This window comes from Capsicum annuum, chromosome 9 (genome assembly GCF_002878395.1).
Source record: "Capsicum annuum cultivar UCD-10X-F1 chromosome 9, UCD10Xv1.1, whole genome shotgun sequence".
In the NCBI taxonomy this organism is placed as follows: domain Eukaryota; kingdom Viridiplantae; phylum Streptophyta; class Magnoliopsida; order Solanales; family Solanaceae; genus Capsicum; species Capsicum annuum.
This window is the reverse complement of record NC_061119.1, coordinates 44,596,234-44,615,337: the sequence shown is the minus strand read 5'-3', so window position 1 is coordinate 44,615,337 and position 19,104 is coordinate 44,596,234. Positions and strand designations below refer to the sequence as shown.

General features: G+C 35.8%; 1 pseudogene; it reads left to right on the top strand.

The window, feature by feature from the left end:
* Positions 1 to 12,937: 12,937 nt before the first annotated feature.
* Positions 12,938 to 16,087, top strand: LOC107841551 (annotated as a pseudogene).
* The last annotated feature ends 3,017 nt before the right edge of the window (positions 16,088 to 19,104 follow it).

Below are 19,104 nucleotides of genomic sequence, written 5' to 3'. Positions count from 1 at the left end.
TCCATGAAAATCAATTAAATGAGTAATCATGTCAAAGCCTTTAGTTGTGCCAATACCTACATTTAAAATCATGAATTTAATAATCAATTGCATTCCAACAATAAAATGCAAATACAAGGACAAAGATATGTGCAAGCTCCATGATCTAACCTATCTAATGACTTGACCCATAATTCATATCCCTCTATTTGACCTAAACCTCCAGCCTAAATATTACAGACTTTCCCACTATTGTACTTATGAAGTTATCAACCTCATCCAACCTACCAATTTTACCCCCATAATTCCTGTATTGCTATTCCCGAGCTAACATACTCTCTTTTATCAAATCATCTAAGATCCACACTTAGTGTCTATCAACCACTTTGCATTACTAGTAAAGTACCCCATGTAATATATATATATATATATATATATATATATATATATATATATATATATATATATGGCCCTCCCTTACTAGAACACGCCCTAAATTCCTTACCCACCAACAACCTATTCATTCCCGAGGAAACCATTCCCCTTATGCGGGAATGCATGAAATGTCCCACGGAGAAACATTAGAATAGATAGAACCTTTATCTGAAGGATCCCTTAATTTCTCCTTAAGATCCTTTAACTCCACCAGATCTATTTTATAAAATAGGAATAGAAATTTGGACAAATATCCAAAACAAGACCAACCCTAATCGACCTCCCAATTAGAAAGACACGATGAGGGTCGTCAAGAAGACCTCAGGAAATTTGTCCATTGAAACCAAAACAAAGAAGGACCTTCCAAGTTAGAATCTTTAACCCACACCAAATGATAAAGACATCCCTTTGGAGACCAATCTCCGAATTCTAAGATATGATACAACTTTTACCATAGTAGATAGGGAACGAAACTATCCTCCCACCCCATAATCAACTAACCATGGAGCCTAAACATAATATTTTTATGGATCTGACAGCCCAATGACACATAACACGAGTGCAACCAATCCATTCCCTCGAATAACATCGAAATCCACCATATTCGAGTCATACATAAATCCACCATGACCCCTTTACTACTAATAGATACCACACACCCCTTATAGAATCTTTTGGAAATAGCAGAGTCACCTAACGGGGTAGAAATGGAAGAAGAAAAGAGTCTGAAGTAATCTTGAGACCAAAATACACAACCACAAATGTGGTCACAATAGAGAGGGGACCCCGAATTAAGTAAACCATACATACCACAAGGTAAGGAGTTTTTAACATACCCTCGTCGGTATCAAAAGATGCCTCGAACTCCTAAGGAATAGTAAGAACATTAAGACAATCCCGACCATTGTCGGAGCTAGAGGTAGTAGTCAATACTCTATATGCCTAAGAGGCAACCCTTATGGGACATCCCCATCACACGAGACCTAAATGACCACAATTAAAATACCGATTCCTTCTTCACTTGCAACAACTATGGTGTGACCAACCATAAAATTTATAAAGAAAATGGTATGATGCGGAATGTGCCCTATTGTCTGAGATTGGGCACCTTATGCCCTAGAAGAATTTACCAATCTAAAAATACCTACCTCCCATTTGAATTTGGGTAGGGAACACAAGACATACAATAAAAGTTAGGACTCACCCAACTCTTTCTTTTTGGATAATTTACCGCCATACCATTGGCCTACCCTTTTGTTCAGAAGATTGAGACCCCCTTACCTTGCCTATTTACCAACCTTACCTCATTCTTTTTCATACTAATAAGACAGGATTGGCGTGATAGCGTTGTCACTATTTAGGTCAATAAATTAATAGAATAATAAAACTCAGCATTAATAACCTCTCCTTGAGGTAACTAGGTATAATATCCGAGATATGGTCAGTGGACACCTATGGGACTCCATAAGGAAAACCAGAGGCTGTGAACCTTGGTCGAGTCTGTACCCTATTAGTTGTACTAGATCCATCTATGTTATCCTCGAGTGGGATAGGTGAGTTTCCATGAACTTTAGATTATTGAGAGACATGATCCATAGAGTGAACCAAGGAAGATTTAGATAAAAGTTTGAGACCTTAAACTTCATAGTCTGAAAGTAGAATAACCAAGAAAGTGAAACATTCCTAAATGCCTCATAGCCTCCTAGTTATAAGTGTGGTACACGACACACCCATAATCAAGACTCTACTTGACACGACTTTGTGGACACCTCATGATGCTGAAACCTAAAGCTCTGATACCAACTTGACACGACCCAAACTAGGGCCTTTTCATAATGGGCAATCCCAAGCCCAACTAGGACCAAAAACTGTCCCTGTTACCCAACCCAACAACCAAATGTATATCTCAAGTAGGCAGAAGTTCGAACATATAACAAGATAGGGTATCTAACCATGTGGTGACCCTGGGATAAGTCTACATCCGAGACCAACCTAACTAAGTCCAACCACCTAATAACCAACCCAAACCAATGCGGAAACCAGAAGCCAATACCATGATAATAAGCCAATATATGTATATATATGAAACATAACCAATCCATACCATACCCAAGTCCATAGTTGTCCATACAAAGATTTTAGACCAACCAAAAAGTACCTAGTTGGGACATGCCCTCGATCATAGCCAAAAACCAAAGTCTATGAAAGATAAGAGATATGTAAAGTAAACCATGACATGAAATAAATTCCTTTCAAACTATGAAAGCTCACCACTTTAATCCAAAATCGAGTGTCCCTAAATTTGATCACTAAGCAGGAGAAGTAAAATGGTTGATCCCTACATAGCATGGGTATACAGTCGCCCAAAGTTAGGTTAGTGGGTAAACGCTAGCATAAACTCAAGATAAGGATAAAATTATGTCATTTATAAAACTAAGTAAAACCATCCATATGCACACATCCATACATATATATATATAGCCAGGCCGGGAAAGAGAGCTGGGTTTACAATGGCTTTAAAACCTTTACCTGGGTTGTGTAGCTTTGCCGTCCTAAACCACCCACGAGCTATATGGGTTCATCTCTCCCTAATAAAAGGCCCCTAATATTTGTAGCTACACAATCAGGGAAGAAAACTTGGGATGACTAGTACATCTCCCAAATATAAAGTGTGACATCATGCACATGGTCACCAAGACCAAACCTCACATCATCAAATATGAGTTTCCAGTTTTGGTCCCTCCGGGACCTCTACCTTCTATGACTTTACTACACACCCCGCCATTATTGCCCAATTAAAACCATTACAAAGAAACAAACCAATACATTAACTATTTATTATCTAAGGACATTAGTAGTGGTATCGTCATACCAACTATACTTGCAAGTACTATCTATTGATAACCATGTAGGTTTAAGGGATTCCATATTCCTTTCCATTAACCATATTAAACCACTTGAGGGGTTCCCATATACCCCACAAGCATAACCAATTTCATAGCCACCAAGGCTTTACTATTTAATCTTTCCAAACCATGTACATCATTTATGCTATTTAAAACCATTCTAAACCATTTATGACCATGCTAAACATTTAAAGAATTTATATCATTTAAACCATGAAAACAATCCAAATATATTTAGGGTTCCATTACCAAATTAAACAATGCAAGGGTTCCAATAAAAGTTCAATAATAGTGTAAAAGTATTATTTTAGGCATTTTATCAACCATGTTGAGGTCATACCTTTACCACGACCAAAACCAATGCATAAACTACCATACTTAGGGTTATGCAAGACCCATTTGTTAAACCATAAACAGCAAGTACCAATATATGCAAATCATTACCAAAAACATGTAAAAACATAGTTTAAACCAATATCAAACCATATGCATCAAACCGCTCAACATATATTTTCAAAACCACCATTTATGATTTATAAACCAATGTTTAATACACAATACCCATGCCTTTAGTTGGAAACAACAATGAGGGAAGAAGCACATGACTTGTATAAGAAGATTTCAAAGAGAAATATGAGTCTTGAGCCCTTTGAAGAACACATAAAGAAACCCTACCCTCTAATCTTCAAGAGTAAGTTTGAGAGAGTATTTGGAGTGTTTCCATCCTTTAATAAGTGTTATGAGAGGCCACCAGGGTTTATATAATGTGAGAACACAAGGGCTTTGAAGCAGGAAATGTTTGGACTATCCTTAACTTAAAATTAAAACAAGCCACGATCTAGGGTATGACTCACCCTTACCATCCGTATCCTAGGGTACGAGTGGTATCCCAACTTGTACCCAAGACCATGCTAAGACCCTACACACTGGTTTCTATATGACTTATACCTTCCTAACTCATACCTAATGATACGAGTGGTACACTCAATCATACCCACCAACCGTACCTTGGTCAGATTCTACAAGACAACCTAAACAAGAACCATACGACTTACCTTGCACCACTCGTATGTTCCTATATGAATCATACCAAGATGAGTCATATCTTGGGAAGTAACCAAGCTAAGCATACTACCTAACATATGACTGAATCCTCCAGATTTCTCACAAATCATATCCAGGGGTATGATTGGTATCCTTGAGTCGTACCCAGTCTAGTAAGTCCAAAACCAAGGAAATTTTGCGAGGGTCCAAGACTTGAGTTATTTCAGTTAGGTGGTTTGATATCCTAGTTAGGAAGATGTGAAGTGGTGAGCCCTTTATATTTTAAAAGTCCTGGTCTCTCTTCCAGTTTTTATTTATTATTCTAGTGCTTTCGAATTTTCTTTGTCATAGTCGGGGGCATGTCCCGACTTACTTGGTACTCATTGGATTAGAGACTTTTGGGGATAGTGTTGGGATATTATCATGGATTTTGTTTTTGACTTTCAACTTTCTTTGACTATCACGTTTCTATTATAATTTTGATTGGCTTTCTCTGGTTGTTATTATTTTCATTATTGTTCTCTTGAAGTAAGGTTAAGGGGGTTATCTCCGGCCTTGGTTGGTTTAGAATGCCTGCCACGACTAGGCCCTGGTTTAGGTTGTGTTACTGTCTGCTATAGATTGACGACGGAAGTTGAAGAACCATCAACTAGTTGATGGGTCATTAAATAATTTCGTCAACCTTACGTTGTAAGTCTCACAATTGGCTAGAGATTGACGATGGGAGTTGATGGGCCATTAACCAATAACCATGGAGTCTTTTATTGAAGCATTTTTAAATTGGTATCGTCATACCAATAGACTTGTAAGCTATCCCAATCATGCCAAACTCTAACCATTTAACCAATTTGACTCCATATTTGATTTAAAGTCTAAAACTATATATCCTAAGGGCATTCCATAACCTCTTTGTTCCTTTACCATTGAATGCACTGCAATAGTTCAAAAGTAATTTAAAAATTATGTAAAATCCTTGTTTAAAGCCAAAATAACAATGTGGGTTGAGGTTCATGTCATTACCATGCCAAAATTTATCAACTTTATGAATCCCAAATTACCAAATTCCACCACTTTAACATTATACAAGTTCAGTTCACAACCCATTATTAAGAACTGAATAAACCAGTAAAAAAAGAGAAAAACAATGCAAGAGTGTAACAATCCAAAAACCCTTAACCTTAGTTTCAAATCAACATTAAAAAATATTTGAATAACAATTACATTATGTAATAATATAATATTTAATCTAGGGAGTGTTCAACATGCCTTTTTTGATGAATAGAGTTTAAATTTGAGCCTTGAATCTGGAACCGTAGGTGTTCTTGCCTCTAAGAATGTTTTGGGGGAGAAGGAAGAGTTGTTGATTTTTTATTTTTTGAGAATGATCGTAATTTAGTGTTTAAAAAGGGTTTTAAGCATATAAGATTCAGACCTCATACGAAAAAATGTCCAAAATACCCTTAAGATTACCAACAAAAAATTCCCAGAGATAAGTCCCCATGGCATCACTTACGGCCCGTAGGTAGTACCTACAACCCGTAAGTAGAGTGGTACTTTTCAGTCTTTTTTTTAGATCTTGGAACCTACTTATGACCCCCAACTTACGGCCTATAGGAAGTACCTACGGTTCGTAGGTAAGGTCATAAGTATCAAACCTTTTTTTAGCTCTCAGGACCCACTTACGACTCCCCAACCTACGAGCCATAGGTAGGGTATCGTAGGTAGGTAGACAACTTGACAGAGCTTCAGTAAAATGACCATAACTTCTTACTCCAACTTTGGATTAAGGCAAAATTTGACGTGTTGGAAAGCTAATTCAATTATCTATTATTTGGTAAGTATTGATCTCCAAAAAGCTCTATAATTTAGGAGTTATTCTCGTTTGAAGTTGATTATAGCAAGACACTTCATGAGAAATAAATCAGGAAGGGAAGTTTTGTTTTGGCCAAGAGTTTGGAGTTACTTGAGACCTTAATACATGTATAAATCACTTCCAATAACGTTTGGGGGGGGGGGTTACTTGAATTTACACAAAATTGGGTGCATGAAGTTTCTAAAGTTTTTGGGGTGTTACATTGTCCCCCCCGAGATCATTCCTACTCGAATGAGAACTTAGGATAATTTTATCACGATGTAGTGAAGAACATAGAAGAACCTAATGCATGAAATCAAATAGATTTAGAGAAAATATAGGATTCATACCTCAAGAAACCTTGCTCGTAGATGGAAATAAGAAGGGATATCTAGTTTTCATGTTCTTCTCCAATTCACAAGTAGCTTCCTCCACCATTTGGTTCCTCCATAGCACCTTTACCGAAGCTATCTCCTTGGTTCTCAACCTCCAAACTTGTCTATCAAGAATTTTGATAGGAACTTCTTTATAAGAAATAGAATCCTTTACCCCAATATCTTCTATAGGCACCACCAAGGAAGGGTCACCCACGCATTTCTTGAGCATAGATACATGAAAGATAGGATGAACCAACGGTAAGCTTACTAGTAAGTCTAATTCATAAGAAACATTCCCAACTCTTTTTAGAATATGATATGGAATGATATAGCAAGGACTGAGCTTCCCTATTTTCCTAAACCTCATGACTCCCGTCATAGGACAAACTTTTAGGAACACCCAATTACCAATATCAAATTCTAGCTCTCTCTGCCTCATATCCGCATAAGACTTTTTATGACTTTGAGCGATTTTAATTTTTTCTCAAATAAACTTGACTTTCTCCATCCCTTGATACACAAGATTAGGCCCAAACAACCTTGTCTCACCCACCTCATACCATCTAATTGGAGACCTATACTTTCCACTATAAAGGGCCTCAAATGAGGCCATTTGAATGCTGTAATAATAACTATTATTGTAGGCAAACTCAATACGCAACTAGTCCACCCAACTACCTTTAAAGTCAATAACACAGGCCCTTAGCATATTCTTTAAAGTCAGAATAGTATGCTCCATATGCCCATCCATCTAAAGGTGAAAAGTAGTGCTAAAGTTTACCTGAGTCGCCCACCCCTTCTTAAAGTATCGCTAAAACTAAGAAGAAAACTGCATACCTCGATTGGATGTGATAGAAATTGGGGCCCCATGTAACTGAATTATCTCTTGAATGTATATCTTCACATAATATTCATCCAATTAGTTAGTCGTCACATGTAGAAATAGTCGAACTAGTCGTTCTATCAACAATGAACTAAATGGAATCATACTGGTCTTAGGATCATGAAAAACCAATAACAAAATCCATGTTAATCATCTCCTACTTCCACATAGGTAAGGCTATCGCTTGGGAGGTTTCACCCTATCTCAAATGTTCAAACTTGACCCACTGACAACTTTAACACTTGGCAACAAAATTAGCAATATCTCTTTTCATATTATTACACCAATATATCTCCTTCAAATTATGATACATTTTTGTTGATCCGAGATGAACCGTATTCCTGGACACATGAGCTTCTTTTAAAATCCTCTCTTGCAGCCCATCTACCTCGGGAACACGCGATCTCTCTTGATACCTTAGGACACCATCTGCCCTAATTTCTTAAGCTATAACTTTCTACTGACCCACATCTTTCTTGATTTGCATAAGTAGGGGATGTAGAACCAATTTCTCCTTAACTTTGGTTCCAAGAGATGACTTAGCCACTTTATGGACAATCACATCTTTATTCTTAAAGTCCAAAAATTGGCCTCCCAAATTTACTATTCGATGAATGTCCTTCACCGAACCCCTCATTTTTTTCTCAATGTGGGATAGACTCCCTATGGACAACCTACTGAGAGCATCAGCAGCAACATTAACTTTACGTGGGTAGTAGTATAGACTCATGTAGTAATCCTTTAGTAATTCAAGCCACCTCTTTTGCTTGAGGTTTAATTTTTTCTTGGTGAATCCATATTGCAAGCAAGCTCTTAAGATCCGAGTAGATGTCCACATGCACTCTATACAAATAGTGACACCAAATTTTAATGCGAATACCAAAACTGCTAAATCAAGATCATGAGTTGGATAATTTCTCTCATGAACCTTAAGCTACGTAGAAGCATAATCTACAACCTTCCTATACTGCATTAACACATAACCCATCCCCACATGGTACATATCACAGTATACAACAAACCCCTCAGTACCCTCAGGTAGGGTCAAAATAGGAGCATAAGTCAACTTATACTTCAATTTCTCAAAATTGCCCTTACAAGCATTAGACCATAAAATTTTTACCTTTTTCTGAGTTAACCTCATGAGAAGAGAAACAATAGATGAAAAACTCTCCATAAACCTCCTATAGTAGCCTTTTAAACACAAGAATCTCATAATATTAGTTGGAGTCATTGGTCTAGGCCATTTCTTCATTGTGTTAATCTTTCTGGGATCCATTTCAATCCTTTGACTGGAAACAACATGCCTAAGGAGAGTTAGAGAACTCAACCAAAATTCACACTTAGAAAATTTTGCATACAACTTTTGATTCTTTAAGGTCTGTAATACAATTAGAAGGTGAATCACATGGTCCTCCTCACTTTTTGGAATAAACTAAGATGTCATCTATGAAAACTATAACAAACAGATCTAAAAACTATTTGAACACCTAATTTATAAGGTCCATAAAAGAATCTAAAGCATTAGTCAACCCAAACGACATAACCAAGGGCTTATAGTGGCAATCATGGGTTCAAAAATAGTTTTGGGAATATCAACCTCCTGATTTTCAACTGATGACAACACAAATGAAGATCTATCTTTGAGAAATACTTAGCACCCTGAAGCTGACCAAAGAAGTCATTAATTCTAGGAAGAGACTTGTTTTTCATGGTGACCTTATTCAATTGATGATAGTTTATACACATCCAAAGATACCCATATTTTTTTTATACAAGATATCCAACCCTCTTTGAATCCGCAGATGATGATATAGAAGGTATTGATCTTATATTACTCTTTTCATTCCAGGTAACATTTGAAGTCATGCTTATTACGTCCCGAGTCATCCTTTTGGGATGAATAATCCCAAGGGATGGATAATTATTCCATGTTTTAATGCTTGAGAAATGCATTCAAAATGAGCCTTAGGACCCCCTTCCTCCATTTTGAGGCTGACCATGTTTAGATGTTATGGGTGGTGTTGGGGCTGTTTTTGGATGTTAGAATTTAGTGTGTCTCTCCAAATAGACCCTCCCCTAAGACCGTGCATTGCATGACAAATGCCAATATCCACTGGATAGGGTGTGTTTTTGGCATGCGTCACCCACCCTCAGGTGTACCTTGGTTGTGCGCCGCCAAGCAAAAGCCAAGTGTTAAAATTACTCTGTTTTGACTTAAATTTAAGGGTATTAAGTTCTTTTCACCTATTATAATGTTTCAAATCCTATAAGGATAAAATTAAGGTCTTTAATCACTTCTTAACACACACAAAATCCCCAAGTCATCTTTCCTTAAGCAAAAGAAGAGAAACTACCTAGGGTTTGAGGATCTTTAGCTTCAAAGTCGGATTTTACGCTACGTATTATCAAATTCAAGGCTTGTAGAAATATTCTAAATATCATGGGCATATATGAGATGAGTTTTGAAAGGTGATTTTAAGAATGAGTTGTGAAATTCTCTTTTTTTCCATGACAAAATTATGGTCTTAATAAGTTACTAATTGTGAGTTGGGTTTTAGAACACGAATTATAGACCTCATTTTTTATTATAAGGAATACGCGTGACAAGTTTTGGGGTTTTTTTATGCATGGTGATAATCCTTAAGTTTAAATACCTCTTTAACTATTTTGCATTATTGCTATGCACATTTTCAAAAGGGTGTTTCCATGATAAAAGACTCTTGTGTCCAAACGAAGAAATTGCTTATGATAAATGAAAACATTGGCCACCATATGTGTAAGTCTTGAAAAGAGAGAGTGTTTATGCATAATTTGAACATGCTTTTGAAATAAGAACTCTCACGTAATATGATAAATCTTTTGATGGTTGTTAATAAGTTTTGAATGGAAAGGGCTATGATGTGATATGAAATGATATGTCTTGCAAGTCTAGGTATGATGAAAACTATCATGGAGTGCCCTTAACATGAAAGAAAATGAATATCCTGAGCATGAAACATATTTTTAAAGGACTAAAATTGGTCTTAGAGAGAGTTAGATAGTTACCTAAAGAAGGCAGTTGAGTCAAAAGGCTCATTGCCAAAAACCATATTTTACCAACACAGGATTTATGATGTGTTATCCTATATGGGAGAATAATAGGGACATTTCATATGGGGGGATTCCTATGGGGTACTCACATGGGGGGTATACCAGTTTACGTACTCCAATCCTTACGACAAACTTGGATTGGGGGCTTGGCCAACGAGTTAAGGGAGGATTTCATATGGAACGTGGGATTAAATGTATGTAAGGTGTACCATCTAGCTCAGAACTAAAGTCAAGAGTTGAAGTCATATTTACTTGGATGTTTGAAGTTCTTTTAAGTATGCCCATGTGTGTGATTTCTATTATGTTAAACTATTTTCATAATGCTTTTGATTATGTTATATGAATTATACTACTTTGGAACTATTTTGCACACCGATACATTCCAAGTATTGACCATCCTCTATGATAGCTACATTGTCTCATAATGTAGGATTTGAGGCTCAATCCCACAGTCCATTTCAGCAGCAGTAGATTATTCCAAGAGTTCAGAGTTGGTGAGCCTCCCTTACTTTGGAAGTCATCCTATGCATGTGTTAGTTTTCAATTATTTTATGATCCGATGCGGGACTTTGTCCCGGTTTAGACAGACTATTATTTTTAGTTCAGTAGAGGCTTCGTAGATTGTTTTAGATTGGATTTGAGTTTACTTTTGATACAATGTTATAAAGTTTTAAGTTTGCTTATGGGACTACCATGTTTTTAGTTTATCTTTCGAACAGTTACACCATATGAGTTATGATTATGATTACATGCTAAGGGGTCTTTCGGGCCTTTATGGTTCAGGGTGCCCATCACAGCCAGGGCCTCAGTTTGGGCCATGACTTGTTATATGGTGCTCCTTAGAATTGAATTGAGGGGATTATAGATCTCAATAGTTAATGTTGAACCTCCTAATATAGTTTGAAATTTGTTTGATCTGGGCGTATACGAGATTAGAGGTATGATGTTAGTAGACTAAGAAGAGGAGACTAGATTGTTAAGTGTTAGAGATTATGGATATATACGCCCATGATAATATCAATTATAGGAAAATGACTATAGAGGCTAGAGAAAGTTAAGAGTAGTGTCCTAGAAAGAAGTTAGTATTCTTCAAATATAGCTTATTGGGTTGAGTTTAGCATGCATATACATGAGTAGTGATACCCACTGTATCGAGTGTTGTGATTATAGCTCTAATAGGAGGATAGGTCTGTAGATCTAGGATAACAACCTTTAAGCTAAGGCGGTTGGGATATAATATGATGATTACCAAGACATGTCTCAAGTTTCATAAAAGAGCTATGATGTGATCCATTGTTATTCTAACATATTCCTCGTACTTCAGCTTAATAACAATCTGCCATGTCATCTTAGGCATTAAAACCATGCTTATTTCTATGGTCCGAATTCTCTATGCAAATTTATTTTCATGCTCTGACCCTTGAACTAGAAGCAATAACGTCTTTCAACGATCAAAATTTTTCTCTAAGCTTCTAGGATTTAGGTTCTCTGTTACAATGCTCGTGATCCCACTACTAGAAAATACCCCTATTGCAATGAAACTTTTGGTTGTAGTTAGCAAAGTGTTGCTACAGACTGCCTATTGCAAAGGTTCCAACCTTTGTAAAAAAATTATTCTAGTAGACCTATTTGATGGTTTAACCATTGCAGTTGTCATAAAACCATTGCATTAGACTACCATATAGCAACAGTTACCAAAATTGTTGCCATAGAGTTAGCTAAGGCAACGGTTTCCACCCTATTGCATCAGTTTTATTATCTATCTATCTATCTATATATATATATATATACTTATTTGCCAAAAACACATTGTGTTCGATATCATCCACCACAAAGCAAAGGATCCTAGCTCCGACCGCCACAAAAAGTAGAAATTCAGCTCTGACCTGCCACTGATACTTCAAGCTTCGACCGCCATTGATATTAAGCTCCAACTTTCTCATTATTAATTTCTCTCTCAATCTATATCCATCCTCAGCCACTCTATCCGGTTGTCTGAATTCACTTTCACCCCAAATCCGTTATATTTTAGCCACTGCCAAAATTTATATTCTACTAATCTCAGTTGCGATAACATCCTCCTAGAAGTTGTAAGGAGACACTACTGCTCCGACCACCACTTCAATTTTGGATCAAATTTGGGACTTTATTCTAATTTGTTGATCTTAAGGTTAGTTTATTGTTGATTTTTACCTAATTTTTTGAGTTTTTATTTTGGGTTTTTCTTCTCTTTCACTTTGATTGTTGACCTAGTTTGTTGATTTTGGGATTTTGACCGTCTGATCTTGCTTCATTATTTGCTAAATCCCCTGTAGATGACCTTCTTATGAAATATATGGAAATTTAATATTCTTTTCAAGGTACAAAAATGGCCAACAATGAGGCAATACTGGAAGGAAAATGTGGTAATTGGTTAGTGCTCAGTTTTGGGTACCTAGCTAGTGTGTAATATTTTGTCACTTTAAATTCTTAAAATGAGTGTGCTCAGGTTACTTTGGGATCATTTCCTTAGGTTTTTCTTTGTTCGGTATGTATTATCTGTTCATATTTTTCTTACCAAGACACGCAGATGTTTGAACTAGTTTATATTCTTCACCTATGTTGGATCTATATGAAATTGTTTTTTTTTCTCTGTTGTCTGGTGCATTTTTTTCTTGTTGTCTGGTGCATGTTCTTCTTGTCAACTATATTCCAATTTGATGTAAACTACAAGTTAGTATGACTACTATTTTAATTGCACATGTAACATTATTTATTTTACATCAAGGTTTGGTGCCTGCAGGAACGTAACATGTTTCTATAGTCATTAAGATTGTTGTTTATTGTGGTCCTATATTTGCGGTAATCAGCTCAGGTACATATTTTTTTCTTACTTGGCAAATAAATCTTTTATTAGATGTCGTCCCTTTTGAGTTTTGACAATGGGATATGGGTAACAGCATGTTGTCCTTGGTTAGTATTTGGATTCTCATTATATTTTCATGTTGCTTTCTGGTTATGATATTCTAAATAAAGTTTAAATGGAAACTTCTCTTGCAATACATCTCCAAGTTTGTTTCACAGTGACAAGTGCCTGTCACTACAAAGATCATAGCTAGTAATATCAGTAATTCCTTTTCATATGACAAACTGAATTATGTTGTGTGTCTGCTTGAAAATTTTAATTGAAAGAAACCTATCATATTGCTGCCTCCAACATTCATTCTATATCAACTCATCAAAATATAATTTGTGGTTTACTGTAGGATCATCGAGCATTGGATTATAGGATAAAATTATTGGTTCAGTACATTGAGTAGGCGCTCACTCTCTATTAGGTGCTTCTTGTTTGACTACTCAAATGGCTCTAACCTTTTTGTTATTACTAGCTCTTCTGCAATACTCTCTATTTAGATAGAAAAGTTGATATGAATATTAGCTCCCGGTACTTAATACTCTGAGTAGGAAGCTTTTATACAGAAAGGGATTCTTGAATTATTGACACAGCACAATGACTCACTAGATGTCAAGTAGTAGTGTGCATATTTTACATACAGGATTGGTTGATGATTGGATAACTAAGATACTGAACTTGGGAAGATGTCACTATTTGCCTTATGGTTTATTGCTATCTTTACCTGATAGAAAATGCTCGTGAATTCTTTCAATCATGTTCTTAGGTGTTCTTGTGACTTCTTGCTTGCCTTATGGCTTATTGTGACCACTTATGCATTTAGATTTTTGAATTCGCAGTCGTAAATGAATTGAACAAGTTTGGTTGCATTGGCAATGGTATGCCTCTTGAGAATTTGCAAAGCAGGGAGTTAAGCTTTGGGAACTGGCTATTATTTCCAAAGAAGCAGTAATTATAATTTGCAAAATGAGTTCTAATTATGATACTAATCCTCTCGGTTATAATATTTGCGACTTATCTACCCTGAAATCCAGTCTTTCCTGGTCAGCCTGCGTAAACTTCATATTTAACAATCTTTTATTCTTTTAGGAAAATAGTGTTAGATTTGATTTGATTGCTCAATATGTTTTTTCTCTGCCTTAAGTGGCTCCTTATGAACGTCCTATACTTAGAAAGACATACCTTTTTACTTAAGGTAAGTCTTCTTTCTCCTGGCATGGTTAATTTTTACTTTAGTTTATGGTAGTATGGAGGTGGACTTGAGTAAAAGATGTGTTACAGAAAATGCATATTATCTTTCTTCATAGTTAAAGTCCTTGTTCACATATATAAAAATGTGCTTTACTCGATTTTGATAGTCCATTTATCTACCAGGAGCTGCTAGACTCCCAGGGTTTCATGTGTGTGTTAGAAGTGGAGGAGAGAAACAACTTCCTGAATGGTATGTATAGAAAGGTAATAATTTTTCATGTATGTGTTAGAAGGCAATAATTTACAAGCATATAGTCAAGCATGACTTCTATCAATGTTACATATGGTGGTGTATCTAGTTGAAGAAATATTTCTTATGAATCATATGATCTCGTCTTACAGGCATATCGTTGATCTTGAGTACCTACATAGTGAAAGCAGATCTCAATTCAAAGACTCTTGTTAGTGTAGTTGGGGAATCTTTTAAATATCAAAAACTTATTATTGCAACTGGATCCACTGTGAGTCTTTTGGAAATTTGGTTGTGTTGTATATATTTACTTTGTGGAATTTGTCAATACATGAACTTTTGTTTTTTGTCTGTTCAGGTTTTGAAGTACAAGGTGCCGATTCCAAGAACATATTCTACTTGAGAGAAATCAATGATGCTGCTAAGATTGTGGAAGTTTTAAAAAACTAACAAAAATGCAAAGGTCGTAGTTGTTGGAGGAGGGTACATCGATCTCGAGCTTACTGCTGTACTATGACTAAACAATATTAAAGTCGATATGGTTTATCCAGAATCGTAGTGCAGTAATTAAATTGCTTCTAGTTCCCACACTGTACGCATAACATGCAACGTTGCACTGTTTCATGGTAGTCCTTTTGCTTTTTGCATTGCCTCAGCTTTTCACCAAGGGCATAGCTGCATTCTATGAAGGTTATTATAAGAAAAAAAGAGTTAATATGATCAAGGGTAGAACGGATATTGGGTTCAATACCCGTCCAAGTGGATAGTTTTTTTTCTAAAAACTGCACCATTTTGAGAAATCTCATTGAGCTTTAGCATATTACCTCACCGCATTCTTTTTTACATTTAGCAGGTGAAGGCTGTCAAACTTAAAGACGACAAAGTTTTGAAAACTAACATAGTAGTCGCAGGAGTCAAAGCAATACCACTCACAAAAGAGGAATTAAGGTGTGTGCTCACTGTTCAGTACTCGTTATTCTAATAAGTTTGGAATTGAATGAAGTAATAACACATGAAAAATTGTATCACATTGTCAAAAACAGGAAATCCTTAAACTTGTAGATAAGCTGCGTGTTCTCATCAGAGCTATAAGCTGTCTGTTACTTGTTTCTATCGAAATGACAACGCTTTGTGTTATGTTCCATTCGAAGGGGCCAACAAGTTTTCTGATCAAAGATGCTTGAGACTTCTTTCAATCATACTCTTAGGTGTCCTTAGATCTTTCTGAACTTAAAGATGATAATTGTTATTGGTAGTAAATAATGTCTTCTTTTCTTTGAATCTTTGAAGTAAACTAGTGTTTGCATATTTGGTTCTCTCGAATAAGCTGGTGTTGTATGATATTCAGAAGCAAGCCCTTGGTTGGTCTGAGTACAACTGTAAGTTGTACTACTTTGATATCTAAATTATGTTTTGATGCCTGAATTAGATGTCGTACCTTTTGAGTTTAGTTTAGTAATCTCTATCCATTTTTGAGTTGTATATATTTGAGATTGTAATCTATAGTAAACACTACTTCAAACTACAGTTTAGTTTAAAGGGTTATTTTTTCATGTAAAAGTGTACACCAGCTTCACTTCATTCAACATCATTTGTTCTCACACTAGTAGGAATGTAGTTAAAAGTTTTGTAGGTTTAGCAAACTAATGAAAAGAAATAGAAGTTAAAGAAGTAATAAAGTGCTGAGTTTTATAGGTTTAACACACCATTGAAAAAAATCGAAGTTAAAGAAGTAACAAAGTAATGTTGTTCAAAGTTATAGCCATTGACAGTCAAAAACAACTATGGGTATGTTGTTATTGAAGAGCTAGGAACTATAGTAGTATTTTTTTTAGTTATTCTATTTGTATGTAGTAGAGCCCAGACCCTGCTTTTGGGATTATATTGAGTATGGTATTGTTGTTGTTGTTGTTGTTGTATGTAGTAGAATAATATGCTTTTAATTTTATTTGCTGCTGTAAGATGATTCTTTTTTCATAAACATTTGGGATTTTGGAATTTTAGTTTTGAAGGTCTTTTGCCGTATTTTGTTTTTCTCCATTGCTTTGAAAATGTTGCATTTGAGTTGAAAATTTTGTCCAGAAGTTTGTCCAGTATAAAGATTCACATTACCTTTCTGCTCAAATGAATCTTTTGAATGGGTACCTGAAGCAAAACCATTGTCCAAAAGTTAAATGAAACTCTGCTACTAGTTGAGGACCCCCAATTCTGTCCAGAAGACTATCCAATATGACTGGTTGTTTGATTGGGTATTACGAACGCAACTATCAGTTTTATAAATTACAACCAACAAGACTAATTTGATCGTATTGTATTGGGTATATTGTTAATGATAATGTTTTTTTGGGTATATCCTACAAGATGAACCTATTTTATATTTTATTTTCTAAACTTACATATTAGAGTTGAACAATCATGAATCAAGAAGAGTGTTCGAGAAATCACCTTTAATACCTTGAGCCTGTACCCCGGATGTCACGCGGTGCTTACAATCCCGAGGAACACAGGCTAACCCATAACTGGTAATACTGTGAGCATTGAATAGTAATACAGTAATAATGTGAAAGTATAACTAAAATGCCATAAGGTTTACAATATTGAAAACCAATACTGAAATACTAATGTAATACTAAAAAGAAAACTGAGCAACTGTCTGATATAATCAAGTCTCTAACTGTCTGAATGAAGAGTTGATGGGACAAGTCTCTAACTAACTCCAATAACTGAATTAAATGAGTCTATTGAAATACTGAAAAGAATAACTCAGTCCTTGAAATATGAAGACTCACCACTGTAGTCGCTGCTAATAAGCTAAACTGCTAAGTACGATGTCGAGCCCGTGCATCCGAACCTATGATATGAAATATCATAGTGCAAAAGAAAAGATATGCATTAGTACATTGAATGTACTGGTATAATAAGTGAGGTAGGGTAATATACATGGGTGTATATGCATGAGATGATGACTGACTGAATGATATGAACATGACTGAAAGAGAGTACATGGATAATTGAGAATACTGTAAATACTGAGTATGCAATACTATGCACATATATTGTATCTGGGATCATACTGAAACTGAATACTGTGTTCTGATTTTTGAGTGACTGATATCTAAGATTTCAAATAACTGAATTACTGATAACTGGGTAAATATTTCTGACAGTCCTGATTTCGTAGAACTAAACTGAGTTCTTTACTGAGTCTAGAACTAAAACTGTAACTGTAGGAGTATTCATCTAATCGACATACCTCGATATAAGATGAGTTGGGGTCCAACCTGTAACCCCAATCAGGAGAGTGTTAGCACCTTGCCAAGGGATATTAACAGGGATGGGTAAACCTTAATCTGGGAAGAAGACCCATAATTTATATGTATGGTTGCGTCAACCCTAGTCTGGTAGGAGGACATCTTACCCTACGCTGGCTACATAATTCTGTAACACAGGGATTGCTACTAAGGGTCAAACCCTCTGCTGGCAGGAATGTCCCCATCCTTGGGTTCGCTCGGTGCTTACTCCTAATCCCAGCTGAATAGACACTGAACTGATCACTAGACTATTCTAGGCTTGATTGAACTGTTACTGATCGTATTGATTGCCTGAACTGGACTGAGTTCACCGAGTTCTATAACTGACTGAATTCTACTATTCATGACGTTACTGAGACTATCTTGTAGTTACTGTAATTATAGGTAAATAGCTAGATTGTTGGGTATTGAATACCCCTAGGACTCTATAGAATTAATACTAATAGAACATGACAATACTTGAAAACATGGCAATAGTCAACTGTTCACAATGCAATCATTGAGACATTTCATCAAGCATTTGGAAGTCATGAGCTTGTACATAAATATGAATATATGCTAACATGTCAAAATTACACTATTCAATTCACATAGGCATTCTAACAAACACCTGCGAGGCATAGGTTTAGCATGGTAATAATTTAAACATGTAGTGATGGAATGAGTTTAACACTAGGGTCACCAATGAATCAAAAATGCACAATTAACTCAATTAAGCATTTTGTCAAACACCTAGAAGGCATAATCTTGTACTTGGGCATGAATAACATGTTGATACATCATGACTACGACCATCAATTCACAATTCCAGGGTTATGACATGGGGATTACAACAATTCATACATGATGTCTTATACTCATAAAAACTACAATTAAATCTTGAATTAAAA